General features: G+C 38.2%; 1 protein-coding gene across 4 annotated transcripts in view; it reads right to left on the bottom strand.

Annotated features, from left to right (window-relative positions):
• The window catches only part of IRF2 (interferon regulatory factor 2), a 133,414-nt gene that overhangs the window by 57,871 nt on the left and 54,112 nt on the right, over nucleotides 1–21,431 (bottom strand). Inside the window, exon 1 of one of the 4 annotated variants that reach the window (XM_027837401.1) lies at nucleotides 4,477–4,568. The exons of the other annotated variants lie outside the window; for them this stretch is intronic. The gene's annotated coding sequence lies outside the window, so the exon portion shown is untranslated. Of the gene's footprint in view, nucleotides 1–4,476; nucleotides 4,569–21,431 lie in introns of those variants that run through there. 4 annotated transcript variants of the gene reach the window in all.

Here is a 21,431-nt window from a genome sequence, read left to right as displayed (position 1 = left end):
ACTCTTACTACTACCACCAATAACAACAATAATAATCATCATCACTAGAATTTATACAGAACCTTAAGGTTTACAAAGTTCTGGTACATATACTATCTCCTATGGCTCTCACAGCCCAGAGAATTAAATGAATAAAGTGATAATGATGCTATAGTGATGATGAGCTTTCAGCTGATTTAATTCAAAATATCAAGTGAAGTTTAACATGTTGGAAAATAAGGTTGGTGTAATACAAAGATTTGGAGCCAAAAGTCCTAGGTTCAAATCCTGGCTCTCCCACGCCTCAAGTAAACCATTTTATAGCTCTGTGTTTCCTCCTATTGAAAAAATGAGAGGTGGAACTAATTGACCTTTTAGGTTTCCTCCAATTCTAAATCCTATGTTTTTACCTTCTAAAAAACAAGATTACATTACTAACTCAAGCCATCCTGCGTAATGCTATTTGCTGATTCACCCACACTATTTCCTGTGCATAAATGGCATTTTCTGACCAAATGAACTTATTGCATCAGACCTACTATCTCTATTGTACCATGCAATCTGGCAAGCTGAAATCAGGCACCAAGTTCTGTTTGTTTGTTTTTTCTTTTTCTTTTCTTTCTTTTTTTTTTGGTTGGGTAGGCAATGGGGTTAAGTGACTTGCCCAGGGTCACACAGCTAGTAAGTGTTATGTGTCTGAGGTCACATTTGAACTCAGGTCCTCCTGAATCTAGGGCTGGTGCTCTATCCACTGCACCACCTAGCTGCCCCTTGTTTGTTTTTTTTAAAGCCTCTCATGAGTCCCTTACCCTATACTGTCTTTGCTATTGCCTTAATTCAGGCCCATATTATCTCATGCATAAATATTGTAGCAGCCTCCTACAAGTCTTCTCTCTTTCCCACTGTTCTTGTATGTAACTGGCAAGTTAATCTTCCTAAATCAATGTTTTGATCACGTCACTGCTCTGTTCAGAAATCTTTTAATAGTTACCCACAAAAACTCCTTGGCTGAATGAATGAATTAAAATGTATTCCACTGGGGCATCAGAGAAAGGAAGCCAGATCCTCCCTTCAAGAAGCTCACACTCCAACTGAAGGAGACAGTATATAAAACAGAGTTCAGCTATAAGATGGATAAAAATACCCAGAAGAACTAAGGGTTTTTTTCAGTTACATCAACAGGTCAGATGATAGTGCCTCAGAATCTGCAGGGCATAGAAATAGGGCAGATGCTAAGGTTTAGAGGACATTAGGATGCAGTAGCAGAAGTGGTAAAGCCTGGTGGTTCTCCATACCACCAGAATAAAGATGGCGCCTCTCACACTCTCCTCTTCCTATCTGCAGCTCTGCTTGGTTTCAACAACTGTGAACAAGGTGTCCGTTCCAGGATAAGATGGTATCACCTAAAATCTCCTTATCTTGCCATTTAACCCAGTCTTGGAACCTCAATACCTTCCCAAATCTCTCGGTCTCCTCTCTCCTTTGACTAGAAGGCTGAAAGGTGGAGCATTAAATTCCTTTCCTTTATAGAGGGCAGGGACAGGACTTTCCCCACTCACTCTCAGATGCCTCAAGCTACTTCATAGTATTCCTTCCCCTGACCCCCTTCCCAGCTTCCTTTTATATGTTATCTACAAAGTGACTGGCACATAGTAGGTATTTAATAACAGTTTATTGAGTTGAATTGATCCCTAACCCATCCAAGTGACGTGAGCAGTTGAGCAGACTGGATGGGTCTGGGCAGTGTAGGGCCAGAGGAAGTGGAGACAGGAAGTCCAGGAAGAAGGGCATTCAAAGCTTTTTTTGCTCCAAACCTATTTTTCCTACTTTTTCTTCTGCTACTCCCAAAAATGAATCCTCTAGACTAAACAGGCTAACAACTCCAATATGAATAAACTTTTAAACTGGGCAACAGGGCTGAGGCAGAATTGTCTGGAACTGGTTGGATGATATTACAGGTGGCAACCTAATTTCAGAGTGAGGCTTGCCTATAAGGCACCATTATGTGGGGCATGCCTACTTACAATCAGATGGTAAACTCCCTGAGGTAGGAAGTCCAAAAGCTGGATCTCCACTTGTCAGGTATGTTGTAGAAGGGGATATTTTTCCAAGTATGGGTTGACTATGGATGGCCATCAGAGTCTCTCTGAATTCTAAAATTCTATGATTTTATTTACCTATATCCCTCCATGGTAATAGTCACTATTCATTTGTAATTGATTTCATAGAATTTTAGAGCTCGATGGGACTTTAAAGATCATCTTTTTCAACTCCCTCATTTTACAAATGAGGAAACTGAGGCCAGAGTCTAAGTGCTTGACCCAAGGTTACACAACTAACTTGTGGCATAAGTGGAAAAACATGCATCTCCCACTTCTAGGACTCAGGTGATTAGAGGCTATATTGAGTAGATTTCTCCATACCTCATTTCATCAGGAATGGAACACAAATTTACATGGAATTCACATTCTAAAATGTGAAAACTTGAAATATTGCAAGCAGGACTCAGTTACATTATCTGTAATAATAATAATGATAATGATGATGATGATGATGATAATTATAATAATAGCATTGTACTTTATGATCTCTAAGATTACTTCTAGTGTTGAATTTCTAGGATTCCATGAAATCCTAAATCCATGTTAGAAATCAGACTGAATCCAATCAGGTTATTAGAATTTCTTGGAATCACTGTCCCTCCTAGTTTCTCAATTAAGGGTTTTCTCTTGGTTTTATTAGAGGAAATTGTAACTCAAAAAAAAAAGGAGAGGGGGGCAGCTAGGTGGCACAGTGGATAGAGTACCAGCCCTGGAGTCAGGAGAACCTGAGTTCAAATCCGGCCTCAGACACATAACAATTACTAGCTGTGTGACTCTGGGCAAGTCACTTAACCCCAACTGCCTCACCAAAAACAAACAAAAAACCCAACCCTATTTCACAATATAGTCTACTCTGCTGCCCAGCTATCATTGCTACCAATAGAATTCATTTTTGCAACTGTAATTGAGCAGACTAATTGACCTGGAGCCTGCCAGGGTCCTCTACTTAATGCAAGCGAAATGTCAATGCAGAAAGGAAGGGAAGGGGAAAAGCATTTATATAGTGCCTACTACGTGTCAGGCGCTGTGCTAAGGACTTTTTACAAATCTCGTCTGAACCTCACAACAACCCTGCAGTTTGGAAGTTGTGGTTTGTGACTGAGTGCAAACACCTAACTCACTCTACATAGCTAGTCAACCTCAGACCATGCTTCTCATCTCATCCAGCCAACCAGATTAAGCATTTTGCCTCTTCAGTGTCTCTTCAGGGTTGGAACTGAGTGGACATTGCCTCAGTCAAAGTGAGAACTTGAAACAAACTTAGCTAAAAAGGACCAAGGTCTCCCACTGCACCCTGGGCAATCTCCAGTCCTCCTGATAGATATCTGACCACTGGACCAGATGACTCTGGAGGAGAAAGTGAGGCTGGTGACTTTGCACAGCCTTCCTTCACTCAAATCCAATTCAACTGCAAGTCATGTCATCATCTCCCTAATGTCATGGTCCTCTTTGAGAACAAAGGACAAACCACAACCTGTGAGTAGTCAGAGCTGCTTGAATGGGGACCCAGCTGGCCAGTTCTAGTTAGGCAACTCAGCTCATCCTCTCCTCTCTTCTCCTCCCCTTCACTGAGGGTGTTCTGCCCAAAGGAAAGTAAATTTTGACAGCCGAATCCTACCTAGTTAATTTGGGGTTTACTGGCTTGATTTCTTTCTCAAAGACCAAGCCTTAAACCCAGTTCGCTCTGAATCTCATTGATTGGACAAATGGGTCCCTGCCCAAGCATTACTTAATGGTTATTTTTTGGGCCCTCCTGGCTCAGAGTGAATGTAGACAGTAACCGTTTCTCTTTTGGGGAGCAACCCTGAGGGTCTTCCCCTTCCAGTTTGATTTTTTTTTTCATTAAAGGGGCCATCCCTAGACTCACTTCTTAAAGAGAAGTCTATTCATTGAATGGGCATTGCCTCAGACAAACTGAGACCTGGGAAAGACCTTAACTTGAAAAGGCCAAGGTCTCCCACTGCATCCAGGGCCATCTCCAGTCATCCTGATCTATATCTGGCCACCAGACCCAGATGGCTTTGGAAGAGAAAGTGATGCTGGTGACTTTGCACAACCCTCCCTCATCAAATCAAAGTCAATGGCAAGTCCTATCATCATTTCCCCGATGTTGTGGTCCTCTTTGAGAACAAAGGACAAACTACAAGGCTTGGAACAACACCCTCCAGAGACCATGCCTCCCTTCCCCTTACTAGGAGAGTAAACTCATTCAACTTTGGAACTCCCATTCTGGAGTTAAGTGGCTCTGCTTGTTGAGGCAGTAAGTACAAACTCAGCTCTCCCAATAAACCTTCTTCCACTTTTCCGCCTCTTGCTCTGAGAATAGTAATCTAATTAGTACTGCCATTGGTTCTAGAGAGGGTTTGACAATAAATGGCCTTATAGCTCTACTCACCATCTTTGAATCTCCTAGAACACCAAAACTGATTTGTCTGGCCACCATTCCCCTATATGTCTGCCTCCTCCTTTTAGAATGTAAAGTCTTTGAGAGATCAGAGACCATCTATTCCCAGGGCCCAGTGTAGTACCTGGCAAAGAGTAGGTGGTTAATAAATGCAGGATTTTTTTTCATCCATTCATTTGTTCTTTCATTTATTCATGTTGCTTGTACATGGCGCAACTGACTAAAAATTCAGAACTAGGCTCTCTTCCTCTCATACTGCTCGTGACATCTCTATCTCAGCCTCAAACTCACATAAGTAGAACATTTTAGTACCCAGTAATTTGACCAACAGGAAGCGTGGCCTTTGGTTTTTCTGTAGCTGACCAGTCAGAAATTAGAAAGTTGGATTTCAAATTCAAAAATACATGTTCCTTAGAAAGATATTTTCTGGCATTACCCAATGTCAGGGTTTTTAAATTGTTTTAGATGAAAGAGGAAAAGAATTCATGTGTACAAAAATATTTATAGCAGCACTTTTCATAGTAGCCCAAATGGGAAACTAAGGGGGTGCCCATCTACTGGGGAATGGCTAAACAAATTACGGTATAAGAATGTAATGAACTGTAACTATGCCATATAAAAAGAAATGGGAAGACCTCTTGAACTGATGCATTGTAAAGTGAGTAGAACAATTTATGCAATGATAACATTATGAGGAAAAACTTTGAAAAATGTAGAACTTTGATCAATGCAATGATAAGCCATGAGTCCAGAGGACTAAAGATGAAACATGCAACCTACTTCCTGCCATAGATGTGATGGATTTAAAATGCATTATGAGACATGCATTTTTGGACATGAGGAGATTTATTTTGCTGCATTATGCATATTTGTTAGGAGGAATTTTTGAAAGATTGCTCAGTGGGAGGACGATTAGGGGAGGGAGAGAAAATGTTTGTAATATTAATATAAAAAATGAAAGTGTGGAGGTGAAGCCAAGATGTCAGAGTAAAGGCAGGTACTCCCCTGAGCTCTCCTCCAAACCCTTCCAAATACCTTTAAATAATGACTCTAAACAAATTCTAGAGTGGTAGAACCCACAAAAAGACAGAGTTAAACAATTTTCCAGCCCAAGACAATTTAGAAGGTTGGCAGAAAGGTCTGCTGCACCACGGTGAGAGAGGTGCAGTCTGGCTCAGGCCCCATTAACACAGCCCAGGCCCTAGCAAATAAGTAGCAACAGTGGCGGTTTCTTGACCTCTCAGCCCACAGAGAGTAAGGAGGGCTTAGAATATGATATCCCAGAGGGCAAAAGAGTTAGGATTACAACCAAGAATCATATACCCAGGAAAACTGAGTGTAATCCTTCAGAAGGGAAAATGAATATTCAATGAAATAGAGGATTTTCAAGCATTCCTGATGAAATGACCAGAACTGAATAGAAAATTTGACTTTCAAATACAAGATGCAAAAGCAGCATAAAAAGGTAAATAGGAATGGGAAATCATAAGGGATTTGATAAGGTTAAACAGTTTCTATTCCAACAAGGGAAGATGATATTTATAACTCATAAAAAACTTTCTCATTATTAGGGCAGTTGGGAATATACATAAATGTGGGAGGAGATGTGGGAAAATTAAAACACTAACATACTATTGGTGAAGTTATATACTGATTCAATCATTCTGAAGAACAGAAAGCAGAGATGTGAGTTAAATGTGATGGTATGATAATCTAAAAAAAAATTAAGGGATGAGAAAGAAGAATGCACTGGGAGAAAGGGAAAAGGAGAGGCAGAATGGGATAAATTATCTGACATAAAAGAGGCCTGAAAGAGATTTGAGGATAAACAGGGTAAAAGGAGAGAGACAGTAGGATAAACGGGGAAAATAGGATGGAGGGAAACACATAGTTGACAATCATTACTGTGAAAAAAACATTCATAACGAATTTCTCTGGTAAAGACTTCATTTCTCAAACATATAGAAAACCAAGTCAAATTTATAGAAATAACAGCCATTCCTCAATTGATAAATGGTCAAAGGATATGAACAGGCTGTTTTCAGACAAAGTAATCAAAGCTATCTATAGTCATTTAAAAAATGCTCCAAATCTCTATTTATGAGAAAATGCAAATTAAAACAACTCTGAGCTACTGCCTTACACCTGTCAGATTGGCTAATATGACAGAAAAGGAAAATGATAAATGTTGGAGGAGATGTGGGAAAATTAAAACACTAATGTACTATTGGTAAAGTTGTATATTGATTCAACCATTCTGGAAAAGAATTTGGAACTATGCCCAAAGGGCTATAAAGCCATGCATACCCTTTGACCAAGCAATATCACTACTAGATCTGTATCCCAAAGAGACAAAAAAGAAAAAAGAAAACAACCTATGTGTACAAAAATATTTATAGCAGTTCTTTTGGTGGCAGCAAAGAATTGGAAATTGAGGGGATGTCCATCAACTGGGGAATAGCTGAACAAGTTGTTGTATATGATTGTGATGGAATACTTGTGCTTTAAGAAATGATGAGAGGGGCAACTGGGTGGTACGGTGGATAGAGTACTGGCCCTGGATTCAGGAGGACCTGAGTTCAAATCCAGCCTCAGACACATAACACTTACTTGCTGTGTGACCCTGGGCAAGTCACTTAACCCCACTGCCTAAAACCAATAAATAAATATATAAATAAATAATGAAAAGAATAAAATAAAAAGAAATGTTGAGCAGGATACTCTCAGAAAAACCTGGAAGGACTTACACTAACTGATGCAAAGTGAAATGAGCAGATCCAGAACACTCTACACAGTAATGGCAATATTGCATGATGATCTACTGTGAATAACTTAGCTATTCTTAGTCATACAGTGATCCAAGACAATTCTGTAGGACTTACAATGAAAGGTGCTGTCCATCTCCAGAGAAAGAACTTGTAGAGCCTGAATGCAGAGCAAAGATATATATTTTTTTACTTTCTTTGTTTTTCTTCTTTGGTTTTTTTGTTTGTTTTTTTTGGGGGGTCTGTGTTTTCTTTCACAGAATGACTTACACGGAAATGTGTTTTACATGACTACATACGTACAGACTATGTCAAATTGCTTGCCTTCTCAATGGGAGGTAGGGAAGGGAGGGAGAGAATTTGGAACTCAAAATTTGAAAAAAAATGTTAAAAATTCTTTTTATATGTAATTGGAAAAAAAATAAAATATTAAGTAAAATTTTTAAAATGAGAGTATGCTTATGCATGCAGCATGTATCTATGTTACGTGACATTTTTCACATCAAATAATACCACAAACTTGTTGTGGCTAGGAAATTAAAGTTATTTCCTTTATGTGTTTATTTAAAAAAATTTTTTTAAAGAAAAATACTGAAACAATAAGTTTTAGAGTGACTTGATAGTAACATCGTTTGAACTTTTACCCAAAAATGCCTTTAGAAGATTTCACAAATGAAAGATAACATTGATCTCTCATCTATTTGAAAAGAACAAACATTTCTTAAAGTCCTCATGGCATATTGGCTTGGCTTATGCATTTCAGAAGTGGATTTTACTTCATCACCTGACTGCACCTTGCTTCAGAATACAAAACCAACTCTCTACTTTAGATCTTAGCTTAAATATTAACAGAAAAGACCAGCACAACCAGAAAATAAACCCCTTTTAAAAATCGACTTTACTCAATTAAAATTTGTACTCAAGTTTCAAGCTATACTTAAGCGGTGACATGAAGTTAACTGTTCATGTCTTTCAAAACAAACAAACAAAAAATAGCCACTGATTTATGCAAGACAGTCAGCTTCGAGGTATCTTTGTATATCTTGAAATGTCCAGAGTTGTTTTAATTCTTTTAATTAAAGTCCTCTAAAATGACCTGACTTTCTCTCTCTCTCTCTCTCTCTCTCTTTCTCTCTCTCTCTCACACACACACACACACACACACACACACACACACACACGCAAAAAAACCCCAAAAAACCCTAGAATTATCACCAACCAGGGAGAAATGGGAGTTGCCTAGGGTTGAAGCATTCCAGTTCAAATTCAATGATTGCTACCTATGTGACGTTAGACGTGTCACTTAACTCCTGGAGTTTCAGTTTCTTCATCTGTAACATGAAGGAATTGAACAAGATGACCTCTAAGGTCACTTTCTGTTCTAGCTGTATGATCTAATGATGTGCTAGGCAAACCAAAAGTCACAAGCAATTATGTTAAGCCTTTGAATCGAGTGTTAAGATATACCTTTAGGCTGCTATGACAAAGGTAGATGGCTCCCACAAACTTTTTCAGGAGGCTTATGAGGATGGAAGCAAAGGGATAGGAGCCCATCGGAGATGGAAGCCTAACCTTGGGCGTAGGAACTGTGCTTGCTGAAAGAATGTACGAGTATCTGTGAAAATAGTTGTCCTGCACTTACTACAGGGTCAATCACTGCTAAAATGTATGGTTCAAATTTAGTAGCTCCAAGGTTATTTATCAGGAGAAGGTCCAGTCAGAGTAAATGATCCTTGGGGCACCCAAGTTCAGATTTTATAGCAGTGCATCTGTCTGCCAATGGGGATATCCCAGAACACTGTCAACCCTCAACTTTCGAGAGGGTACCATTCCTAGAAAACAGCATGCACAAAAGTCAAAAACGCAAATGTTGATACATTGAGCCTATGAGAAATAGGGGGCTAGGTTCCTTCAATCACCAAAAACTATAATCTTTCACTAGAGACTGCTGAAAACACACTTTTTTGCATATAATCTTTTACAACAAAACATTAATTCTGATAATATGCTCTTTTCCTAACACAATGACCATGCAATAACCCATAAAATTTTAATTTTATAAAAATTCATTTTATGGAGAAGACAGTCAACACAGCACTGGACAGGGAAGGGCAGGGGCAGTAATGCCAAAAGAACCCCAAGGTAAAAAATGAAAAGGGGCAACACCTGCCATCTCAAATCTCCCTTTCTGCTCTGTGTACCCAGGAAAAGTACACACCTCAAGGTAAGTCCCAGACCCTGTGCAAGCTCTGAACTCCTGCCTCGGGCAGCTTGGGGTTCGCTGGGGCAGATACTCACTCAGCCCCATGAGCCCTGGAGAGAAGGCAAGAGCAGGAGGGACAACCATCTCATTTACCCACAAACTTAGCCACTTTTCATCATACACTTGAAACCTTACTTTAGCACTTTAAGGAGCAGATTCACAAACACTTTTACAAATACTTTCTTCTTTTTTGCAACATAGCATTGAGCCTGTCATTTTTTTCCTTTATTGTACATAGCTGTGAATGTGCTCTGTTACCAACACGAAAGTGAAAATGAGGTTACTAATAAAACCACACGAATGCTTGAATTCACAAAAATTAAACGTACAAATGTTGAAGGCTGGTTGTAAAAGGTAGTCAAGTGGAACCAAATGGAAAATGGCACAGTGTCTAGAAGACTTTGCACTGACCCAACCTCCAGGCAATGTGAAGGCTCACCATGTGGACAACAACAGTGAAGAGAGAGAGACCCCCTGAGATGGTGCTTCCATGCTTCAAGTAAAATTTTGACTGCAAGCAGCCCCTTTTCCCAGATCATGGTTATATATTTTATGCATTAGTCTGCTCGCTGGAAAAGCTGGTGAATAGAGAGGTGTGAGCAGTGTGGGCCAGATGTGAGCAGTACTATGTTGATGATGCACGTTCCAGTCTCCAACATGAACTTTTTGCAGCTCCAGAAGCATGAAGGCAGAGGCTGAGATGAAACAGTTTTCATATCATCAAGTGCCCCTTCACCTACGTCCAATGGTAAGCTTTTGGTTTGTTATTGTGCTGTTGTTCTTTAGTCATTTTAGTCACATGCAACCCTTCATGACCCCATTTGGGTTTTCTTGGCAAAGAAACTGAAGTGGTTTGCATTTCCTTCTCCACTCATGTTACAGATGAGGCAACTGAGGCAAACAGGATTAAATGACTTGCCCAGAGTCACACAGCTAGTAAGTGTCTGAGATTAGATTTGAACTCATGAAGATGAGTCTTTAGCAGCATAATAAAAAAGTACTATCAAGATGAAAAACCTGGGGATAAAAAGCAGTAATGCCCTACAAAGTCTGCATCTTTCATGGGGACAAGCGTCGCTTAATGCAGTATAATCTCCACCATCTATACAAATTAACATGCCAAATACTTTATCTCCTTTTATCAATTAGATTTTGCTTTTTTTTAACCTATAGAAAGTAAAAAGTAAAAAAAAAAATTATGGTGAGTGAGATCATCATTTCCTTCTACCTGAGTCCTTGAACTGAGTTTTAAAAGAGAAGAAGGTAGTAATTTGGCATGACTTACAACTGATTAAACCAGAAAAGCTATTTTTAAACTAGAATGTAACCAGCAAAATCCAACATTAATATACTTTAATATCAACTGCATAAGTCAATATTTAATGAATGTGCCAGAAATGCACTAAAATGCTTAAATATTCTCAATAAATATATTTGTTGGTCTGAAATGAACTGAAATATTTTGAAGGATAAATACTAAAAACCAATGCAATTTAGATTGGATTGGGATGAAGGAGAGACAAGATTTTTGTTTTGTTTTATTTTTCCCAGGTCTGCCATTAATTAATTTCACTACTTTGAATAACTTCTCTTTCACTTCTTTGCCATCCTTAGCTGAGAGGATTGAATGAGATGATGTAATTACTTTTTTTTTTTAATATAGTGGACAAACACACAAACAAACCACTAAGTACGAAACCTGAAAATAAGAGGAATAGAGACATAATCCCCTGGAAGGACTGTGTACTTTAATGGTGAGTTGGTAAAAATCAATGTCCTTCCCTGTATTTAAGCTGCTTTGTTGCTAACTGTCTTCATTAGTGCAGCTATAGTCAGTACGTGTATTACTTTTCTGGATCTGCTTTATTCATTTTTGTACCACTTCATATAAGTTTTCACATATTTCTTTAAATTCTTTGTATTCCTTATGGCATAATAATTTTCCATTGCATCTATATACCACAAGTTGTTCAGCCATTCCCTATTTTTTGCTATTACAAACAGTACCACTAATATTTCTAGCCATTATTTTCTCTATGTCACTCTAAAAATGTAGGACCGACCAAAAAAATAGACTTTTTACTCCAAGCAGAATGTAAAATACAATGAATCATTATATAATCATTTCTTGTTTTAAAATCTTATTTGTTTTATTAAGGTTGTACTTGGGGCCAGATTTGCATGTCAAAGGCCCTATCCAAGCTAGCCCCTCTCTCTATTTTTTTGTTACAAGAAACTGTGAAATTGTTTGTAATAAAAACCCACCATTTGTTTTTTCTATTTTTGCCAACTAACACAATTCTACCAACCTTCAGTTTATTTGCTTTTTGTTATATATTGATATATCAATCCAAACTGTTTTAATTTCCCAATTTCAATGAGAAATGTTGTGTAAGTCAAATTAGTGCATTTTGAAATGTGATTTGCTTCTTTCTACCTGTTTATAAGATGTTATCATAGAAGAGTTGAAATTAGACAATTAAATTTCTGTGTGATTTAAATTTGAGCCTCCTCTCTAATGGCGTCCTATGGAATCTAATGACCAACATTTTGTCTTCAGTTTTCAACACTTTCATATACGATCTCCCAAAATACAGTTTTTAAATTCCGCTTCTTCATATTTTTCTGAAAGACCAGAAATTCTAAACTTACCTTGTGTAGCCTTGTCCTCTAGCTCCATTACTTTTATTTTCAGAGATCATAAATCTACTTCCATATATTTTTAAAGTTTTATTAAATTCTTTTTTGGTTCGGTCTACATTTTTTTTTTTTGTCTTTCAAGAACCTATTGATTAATTAAGATTTTCTACCAACTGTTCCAAGCTGTAGAGTCTCATATTTGTTTTTTTTTCCTTCAATAGCATTTTCATTGCTCTTATGTCAGTTTCTCTTATTACACTCATTAATCATTCTGAAGATTCCAGTTTTACATCTGTTTTATTGCTCTTTCCCCACAAGAACTTCCTCCTTGCCTTCTTTAGGTCCATGATATTTATTCATTTATTTGAGTCACTTTTTTCTTACTTGTTTTAGTCACTTTTCAGTTTTCTACAAAGATTTCTTTTTTTCTTTTCTTTTGCTGTTGTTCTTAACTTCTGGGGGAATATTTCTGCCTCGAGATGATGAAGGTGAATTGGTCTTAGAGATAACCACTCACAAAGCATCTTATCAGTCACTCTAGTCCCCAGTACAATTTAATTAAACAGACATTAAGGGCCTGCCTTATGTAGAGCACCATGCTGGCTAGGCACACAGAGAGATACAAAGTTAAATAAGAAAAGGTTTTGATGGAATTACAACATAATGGCTGGGGGTGGTGCAATAATGGTTAATTTGGCAGATCTGTGATTTCTTCAATATGGGTACTCCTTACACTGATATAGATGGAATCTCTACCATATCTTTTTACCATTTCTTCCCGTAGATCATTACCAGTATATTGAATGGAGGCTTTATTCTGTTTGTTTGTCTTTTTTTAGTATCTCAGGGGTACCAACATACACACCATGTTGTCTGTCCAGCCACTGTCTCTCATATTTGTGTTATGTGACTGGTCTTGGTCTGTCTCCTTTTCTAGCTAAACATGTTTCTCAACAATATCACCTCTTGGATATGGTACTTCATAACATAAAATAATATACACAAATAACCACAAAACAAACAATGGTTAATTACATAAGAGAAGCATAAGCAGGATATTATAATGAGAATAGAAAGAAAAGAGAGAAGAAGAAGAAGGAAAAGGAGGAAGAGGAGGAGAAAAGAGACAGAGACAGATTATTCACAATGGCAGGGGTAGGAATCAGAAAAATCTTCATGATGAAAATATCACCTGAGCTAGACTTTGAAGGAAAGCTTGGATTTCCTAGACCAATATGAGAAGTATACTGCAAATGTGGGAAATGATATAAACAAAAGTACAGGGAAGGCAGAGCATTGGTTCTGTGTAGAGAATGGTAAAAAAAAAAAAAAAAAAAAAATTCCAGTTTAGCTTAAAAGAACATGGAAGACAGCAGTGTGAAATAAGTCTGGCTAGAGAAGTAGGATTCCAGTTTTTGGAAGGCCTCAAATATCTCAGATAGAGCCAATGAAAGGTCTGGGGCAGAGGAGTGACAGGATAAGTTTGGTATGAGTGTGGAGTGTGAATTTGAGGGAGGAGAGAATAGAAGTGGGAAGATCGGTCAGCAGAATACTGCAATAGTCTGGGAAGAGGGCTATACTTGGAAAGTCGTAATACAAATAAAAAGAAGGGATGGATATCAGTGATACAGCAAAAGTAGAAGAGGCAGCAGTTAACAACTGATTGTGCATATCAGTCCTGAAGTAAGTTTAAGGTAATAGCAAGGATTTGAAAATGAGTGGCCAGTGCTGCCATCTTGTCTCTCTGTAATAATTTAAGATATTTAACAATAGATTTAAGATATTTGTCAAAATCTGTGAATTCCATCATGTCTGGTATAGTCCCATGAACTTGGTACTTCTTATCATCACCGCCCACCCTCAGAAGGATGTTACTGCAAATTTCTTAAAACCTTGGTTTTAAAGTGTAAGGGTGGGTCATATCCCCAAGAAGGTACTGCTCTCATCAAAAAGCAGGTGGCCATGGGCAGCTAGGTGGCACAGTGGATAGAGCAAAGGCCCTGAAGTCAGGAGGATCTGAGTTCAAATACGGCCTCAGACCAAATATTTGACACTTGCTAGCTGTGTGACCCTGGGCAAGTCACTTAACCCCAATTACCTAAAAAGGAAAAAAAAAATACAAAAAAAAAAAGAGGTAGCCAATTTCTCCTATATCTTTGTGACCTTACGACAGAGAAGGAGAGGACAAGGGATCCCAGTGACCCTAAAGATGAAATAGGCATGCTGAACTGGTAATCTTGTTAACCCTCTAATAATACGCTTTATTCAAATGTGTCTATTTTCAGGTGTTGCCTGCAGCCATCCAACTTATGGTTCCTTATTTCTGCCAACAAACAAGAAATAATACAGATCGCAAAGTCTTCTAGGATAAGGTTCATCAAAGAGCACTGGATTCACAGGAGTCATTCTGGTAAAAATGCTTAGGTATAGGTAAATTAATATTTACATAATAATAATAGTTATTCATGTTTATGTAGCACTTTAAAGTTTACGACATGTTTTCCTGATGACATAAGCAATGTACGCATTACCACATCCATTTTACAGATGAGGAAACTGAGGCTCAGAGAAATTAAATGACTTGCCCACAGTCACATAGTTAATAAATGACAGAGGGAACATTTGAACTCAGTTCTCCTGACTCTGAGCCCAGCGGTAGTTCTACCACATGGTGCTATCTCTCCATTGTTTCAATACTGGTTGGAGACCTCTCCTAGCAGAAACTCAACAATAACAAATACAGAAGAGACACAGACTTTCTTAGCACTATAGACCTAAGAATGTGGTTATGGAAACTCTCCTTCTTTCCCCCTCTCCCTCTTCCTCTCTCTCTCCTCATCTCTCTGGCTTCCCCTTTTCCTCCTTCTCGCCCTCTCTGTCTCCTTGCCCACATCTACTACACCATGCTGCCTCTCCTTTGTTTCAAGGGGTGGTCAAAACTAACCCAACTACACACAAGTGTTCCAAGCAGTCATTTACTATAGCACCAGGACTGTCTATGACTTTAGGAAAGAGCTATACAACCTGGAGGAGGTCCCTAAGCAGCAACTTAAGAAAACAGGGTGCAGGGCCAATGGATGCATGACAGGAGGGGAAAGGTTTCTTTATCAGCAAGAATAAGGGATTGGAAAGGGATTTTCCCCTGGTGTAGGGGTAAGAGTATTCTTGTATACAAAGGAAAGCTAATTCTCCTGGAAAACATTAGACAGGAAAACCAGAGTTGTACCTGATTTATCAGGGGATGAGGAGGAGATAAACAGATCAATCTAAGCAAGTATATTCAACTCTGGAAAGTTCTCAACTCTCTCTGCCATGTTTAACAAATTACTCTGCCATCAGTTTATAACTAAACCAGACACTGTGGCTTTTTTCAACACTAACAGCAATACACAGGAACAAGTTTGTGCACTGATACATGCACACATATGCATGCGCACACAAACACACACATACACACACATATCCTCTAAGTGAAAGCCCAATGGAGTGTCAAATATCCAGGCAAGTATACCTGAGTTTTATCTCCACGTAGGTAAGGAGTGACAAGCCATAATTCCTTTAAATCGTGAATTCTGCCTATCAATGTGGAAACAGCGGCATAGAGAGGTACAAGGAACCTTCATGAATTTTACAGAGATAAAGTACATTCTCCTCATGGCACAATAATAGAGATGGCTTTTTTAAAAAAGAAAATAAAAATGATTTCCCTCCAACTACTCTCATCCCGGCCACTACTCTAAGTGCTGCACTAATTGATAATTACATGCCACGTTGGGAAATTATAAAAACCAAAGATTGGGCCCAAAAAAGTATCGTATGAGCTCTTTACCTGAGGGAACACTAAGAGAGAGGTCGAAGAAATAAAAGCTGCAGACTGCTTGACATTATTTTAGACATTTTGTCTCTGCAGCGTTAGCAACACTACATTCTTTGGCAGGACCCAACGATTGAAGCTTTCACCAAAGCCCCAAAAGTTGGCCTTCTCAACACAGTTTCACTTTCTGTACTGCACATATTCCCCTTTCTCAGTTAGTCAGAACTTCCTTTAGCCCAAAGGAGCAACAAACAACTTGCACAACTTAAATACACTTATTTTTTTTGCATATCTTCAGCAACTGGCTCCCTCCACCCCCAGCCTAGGTACCGATTTGCCTTTTCCCTAAAACATCAGTAAGAAATATTTGTACCAGAGCAATTTGAATATTGAAATGCTCCAGAGAAAAGGAAAACATCACTAATAGAAAGTGGAAGTCTATGGAAGAACTTAGGCATGAGAATGGTCTAATGGGAAAAGTACTGTTCACAAAATCCCATCCTATCACAGAAGCCATTGGCAGTCTAATCCCCTCATTTTACATATAAGGCCCACAGCAGTAAAGGGTTCCTCCTGCTGACTTTATTATTATTACTATTAATTCCCATTATCATTACTATACTGTCTCTGTAGAAGCACCATTCAACTAGTTTCGATGTGTTCATAATTGTGGGTTTTCTTTGGCTCTTTCCTCTCCTTTACCTCTCATATATCCCATAATTGATCAAAGCTTGTTGATTCCACCACCACCACATCTCTCACGTCCATTCCCTTTTCTCTATTCTCTCAGTCACCATCTTAATATAGGACATAATCACTACTCATCTGAACTACTTAATTCCCCAACTTTACCATCTGTCTGCTTGTCATCTCCCTTGGATATTGAATCAACATTTCAAATTCAACATGTTGAAAACGGAACTCTTTATCTTTCCTCCTACAAACTCAGTCCTCCTTCACGCTTCCCTTTTTTTCCGTTTTGCTATTGTCACCCAGAGAACCCAGAAAAAATCATGGGCTCTTCTCCCTCTTTCAACCCCTACATGCAATCAGTTGCTAAATTCTGTCGCTTCTACATCCACATCTGTCCCATTCAATCCTTTCTATCCACTCGAACCACCCCTACCCTGTTTCAGGTTCTCATCCTTTCTGTCCTGGACTCCTGCAATAGCTTCCTTATCGATCGGTTTACAGTCTACTCTTACCAATCCATTTTCCACACAGCTGTCAAAATAATCTTCCTAAGACACCAGTCTTAGCATGACACTCTCACGCTCAAAAGTCATCAGCAGCAATTGTTTCTGGGATAAAATATAAACTTCTTAGTTCACCATTTAAAGTCTTCCTCCATCTGGCTCTAATCTAGTTTTTTTTTCTGCCATAATTCACATTATATATCCAGGCATAGCAAAAATAATAATTATAATCAAATTATCTCATTTGATCCTCACAACCACCCAAGGAGGGAGTTACTATTATTACTTCAATTTTACACATAAGAAAATAAATTCAGACAGAAGTTAAGTGACTTGCCCAGGATCACACAACTAGTAAGTACAATTGATCTTCAACATTCATGCATTTAACTTTCAGAACTTCAAGCATTCCCATGATTTTACCAGTAAACTCCTTTTCACTTTTACATTGGCAACCACACACTTGGGCAGTAGAGGAAAAAATGAAAGGCGCACTGGGTGCAAATTTGTGGAGTGGCCATACTCCAAAACCCTTAAGGATCTCAAACAGAGCACAAAGCAGACACTACTGAAAGATTATTTCAAGCTGGTACGTGGACAGTCTCCAATGGCATCCACCAGCCATGAACATCAGTGGCATAGATGATATTTGACCTGACCGGTCTGCAACCTCACCCTTGGTTTTGAGAGGGTGGCCAAGGCAGGGAGATTTACAGCAGTATAGTATACAGTACAACACCCTCACACCACCATCTGACACAGTGAAAAGTAAGATTCAGGTTAAAAAATGTTTTAGTTTTAAGAATTTTATTTACTGTATGGCATTTACGTTACTATAGATTCCATGTGTTATGAAAAGTGAATATTGTCTGAAATTAGTCTTTTTAAATTGAGATCTTAGCACAAAAGGTCACAGAATTCTATAGAATTACTAGTGAGAAAAATGTTTTCCGTGTTACTCATTTTATTTTGTGTCCTGTATTTTATGGGTTATTTCATGGTTACTCTGTTAGAATTCAGTGCATGTTATCAGAATTAATGTTTTATTGTAAAGAATTATATGCAAAAAAGTGTATTTTCAGCAATCTCTAGCAAAAGATTACAGTTTTTGGTGGTCATGGGAACCTAACCCCTATTTTCCATAGGTTCACTGTATCAGCATTTGTGCTTTTTACTTGTGCACCATTTTCTGGAAATATTAACCCCATGAAAGTTGAGGATTGATTGTGTCTGAGGCAGGATTTGAACTCGGGTCTTCCTGACTCCAAGTTCAATACTCTATTCTCCACACCAGTTATCTGCCTTAAAAAAGTGGAGATAAGAGTCAGGAAGACTTGCATTTTTACCCTGCTTCTAATATTTATTAGCTATATGATCTTCGCAAGTTGCTTAACTTTTATGTTTCCATTTCCCAACCTATAAAATGGAGGTAATAAAATTATTAATAGGACCCCTTTATGTCATGAACTGCCTTGGAAGTCTGGTGAAGCCTATGGACCCCTTCTCAGAATAATGCTTTTTAAATCCATAAAATAAAATACATAGGATTCCAAAGGATACCATATATATGTGTATATAACATATATACACACATATGTATTATATATATACATATATACACACATATGTATTTTATATATATACATATATATACACATATGTGTGTGTGTGTTGAGTTTTTTTTTTAAATTCACAAACCCCAGGTTAGGAAATTTTGACCTAGAGGAAGGCTCCCATTGAGTGGAGCCTCTATGGAAGATAGGGAGAACATGGCAAGAGTCACATAGGATAAGAATGTGTGGGTGGGATGTGAGCTATACTGTTGGCAGGAGCCAGCCTTCTTATACCTTATTCCCAACTTCCCTCGACATACACTAGGATTTAGCTACAGTGACTTCCTTGCAATATTCCATCCTCCATCTTGCCTTTTCATAGGCAATTTGTGCCTTAAATCCTCTGCCTCCTCACTTCCAATGGGCAGGACATAAGAGTATTTCGGGTTGCATGTGGCCTGACATCTCTGTTATAGAGTATCTTGTGAAGTCCAACCCTTCATTTTACCCATAAGGAAACTTAGGGCCAGAGAAGATTATATGGTTTCTCTGGCTTCCTTTGGGACTCAGTTCAAATCCCACTTCTGGAATAAAGCTGTTTGAGGTCTCTCCACATGCTAATGCCTTTCCTTATCTTCCATTCCTTTCAGACCACTTTCTTCTACTCTATATTTACCTTGTAAGAATCTAATTATTTACGTGTTGTCTCCCTCATTAGACAGTAAGTACCTCAAGAATAGAATTGGGTTTGTGCCAACACAGTTCCTGGCATATGGTAAGTGTTGAATAAGTGCTTGTTAACTAATAGATAGACAGATGAATAGATAGATATGATATGATATAACATAACATGACCACTTAAGTAATCAAATAATAAGGTAGATGCTCTCCCATAAACTCATCCAGCCTCTTGATATGACCCCGAGTGAAGTGACGCTCACTTACTAATTGTTCAGGCATGAGTTAAACCATATTTCCAAAGCTCTTTTCCAACTCAACTGCTATGAACTGTGGTATGCAGGAAGAAACAAAATAAGGGCAAATATGAGAATTCCTATTTGGGACAGGGGATGCTTAGCTGCAGGATAAAAGATCTGTCAGAAGACAATGGAGGAGGGGAAGAATGCTTTCTTTAGGTGTTGGAGGGTGGTCATAAGGAAGCAGTATCACAGTCAGTCATTTGTTAAGTACCTACTATGTGCCAGGCACTATGTGAATCCTGGAGATATAAAGAAATGCAAAAGACAGTCCTTGTTCTCAAGGAACTTACTTTGGCCTCAGAGGGCAAAACTAAACCCAATGGGCACAAGTTGTAAAGAAGTATATTTAGGCTTCACATCAGGAAAAATTTCCTAGCAATGAGAGCTGTCCCAAAGTACACTGGACTTTTCTGGGAAGTGGGAAGGCTTCCCTTCACTGGAGGTCTTCAAGCAACAGTTGGCGGTTGTTAAGGATGCTATGAATGGAATTCTTCATCAGGTATGGGTTAGACAAGGTAACCTCCAAGACCCCTTCAGTGATTCCATAACTTTCCAGATAACAGAATCATTGAATTTAGAGGGAAAAAGGACTTTATGGACCAGTGATGTCAAACTCAAATAGAAAGAGGGAGACACTAAACCATACTTTTACTAAACCACTAAACCATATTTTTAAAATGTAATATTATCTATGTTCATGACATTTTTATTTGTTTTGTTAAATATTTCCCAATTACAATTTAATTTGGTTTGAGTCACTTGGGAATCTTGTGGGCCACATGCAATCTGCGGTCTTTGTGCTTGAGACATCTGTTATGGGCTACGGTGGAGTCTAACCCTTCATTTTACACATGAGGGAACAGAGGGCTGGAGAGGGTGAGTTATCAACTGTGTTTGACATCAATAAAGAAAATAGATTTAACGTGCAAATGATAATATTAGCCTCACAACCTTACCTTGTGATTTTCCTGACTTGTGAAGCTAGCATTATATTAATGTCATATATATCATTTAGCATCCCCTCGGGTGAGGGTGAACATAGCTCCATTAACAAATCTATGGATCATTAAATATTAACTCTGGCTGTGAATATTATGTATTCTAAGAACTTAAAAGAAAAGTACATTTCAGATGCAGCTCAAAGAATATTTGATAAAGATACTATAGTTTTTCAGTCAAATCATTTAGACTCAGCATCACAGACTTAAAGCTAGAAAAGACTTTTGAGGCTCATCTCACTTCATAGGGTAGGAAACCCAAGGAGGAAGTAACTTGCCCAAGGTTATACATGTAATAATAAAAATCAGAGGTGTGATTTGAACTCAGTTCCCTGATTCCAGAACCAGTATTCTTTCAAGTGTACCACAATGTCTCCTCCTCATATTATTAGTCAAAAGGGGAAAGAATCTTTATAAACCTAAAGAAAAAAAAAGGGAAAATAGTTCTCAAATCTCATCCCACTCATACTTCTAGAAAGTCCCATTCTTCTGAAGGCCTACAGCATACATCAGAAAAATTCCCTTTCCATTTCAAAGTAACCACATTTTTCTCTTTAAAAAATTAATTGTAGGCCTTACGAGTGTCTCTCTACAACCTTAGAACCAAAGAATGTTCCGATGGGAAGAACCCTTAGTGATCATTTAAAACCATTCTGGTTTACACTTGACAAAACACTTTCTTCACAACAAATCTGTAAGATACGAGGTAGAAATATTATTAATCCCATTATTAAATG

The sequence above is a fragment of the Vombatus ursinus genome, unplaced genomic scaffold, assembly GCF_900497805.2.
Source record: "Vombatus ursinus unplaced genomic scaffold, bare-nosed wombat genome assembly UNPS02014821.1, whole genome shotgun sequence".
Classification (NCBI taxonomy): Eukaryota; Metazoa; Chordata; class Mammalia; order Diprotodontia; family Vombatidae; genus Vombatus; species Vombatus ursinus.
The sequence above is the reverse complement of the archived record's forward strand: the minus strand, read 5'-3'. Positions and strand labels throughout refer to the sequence as shown.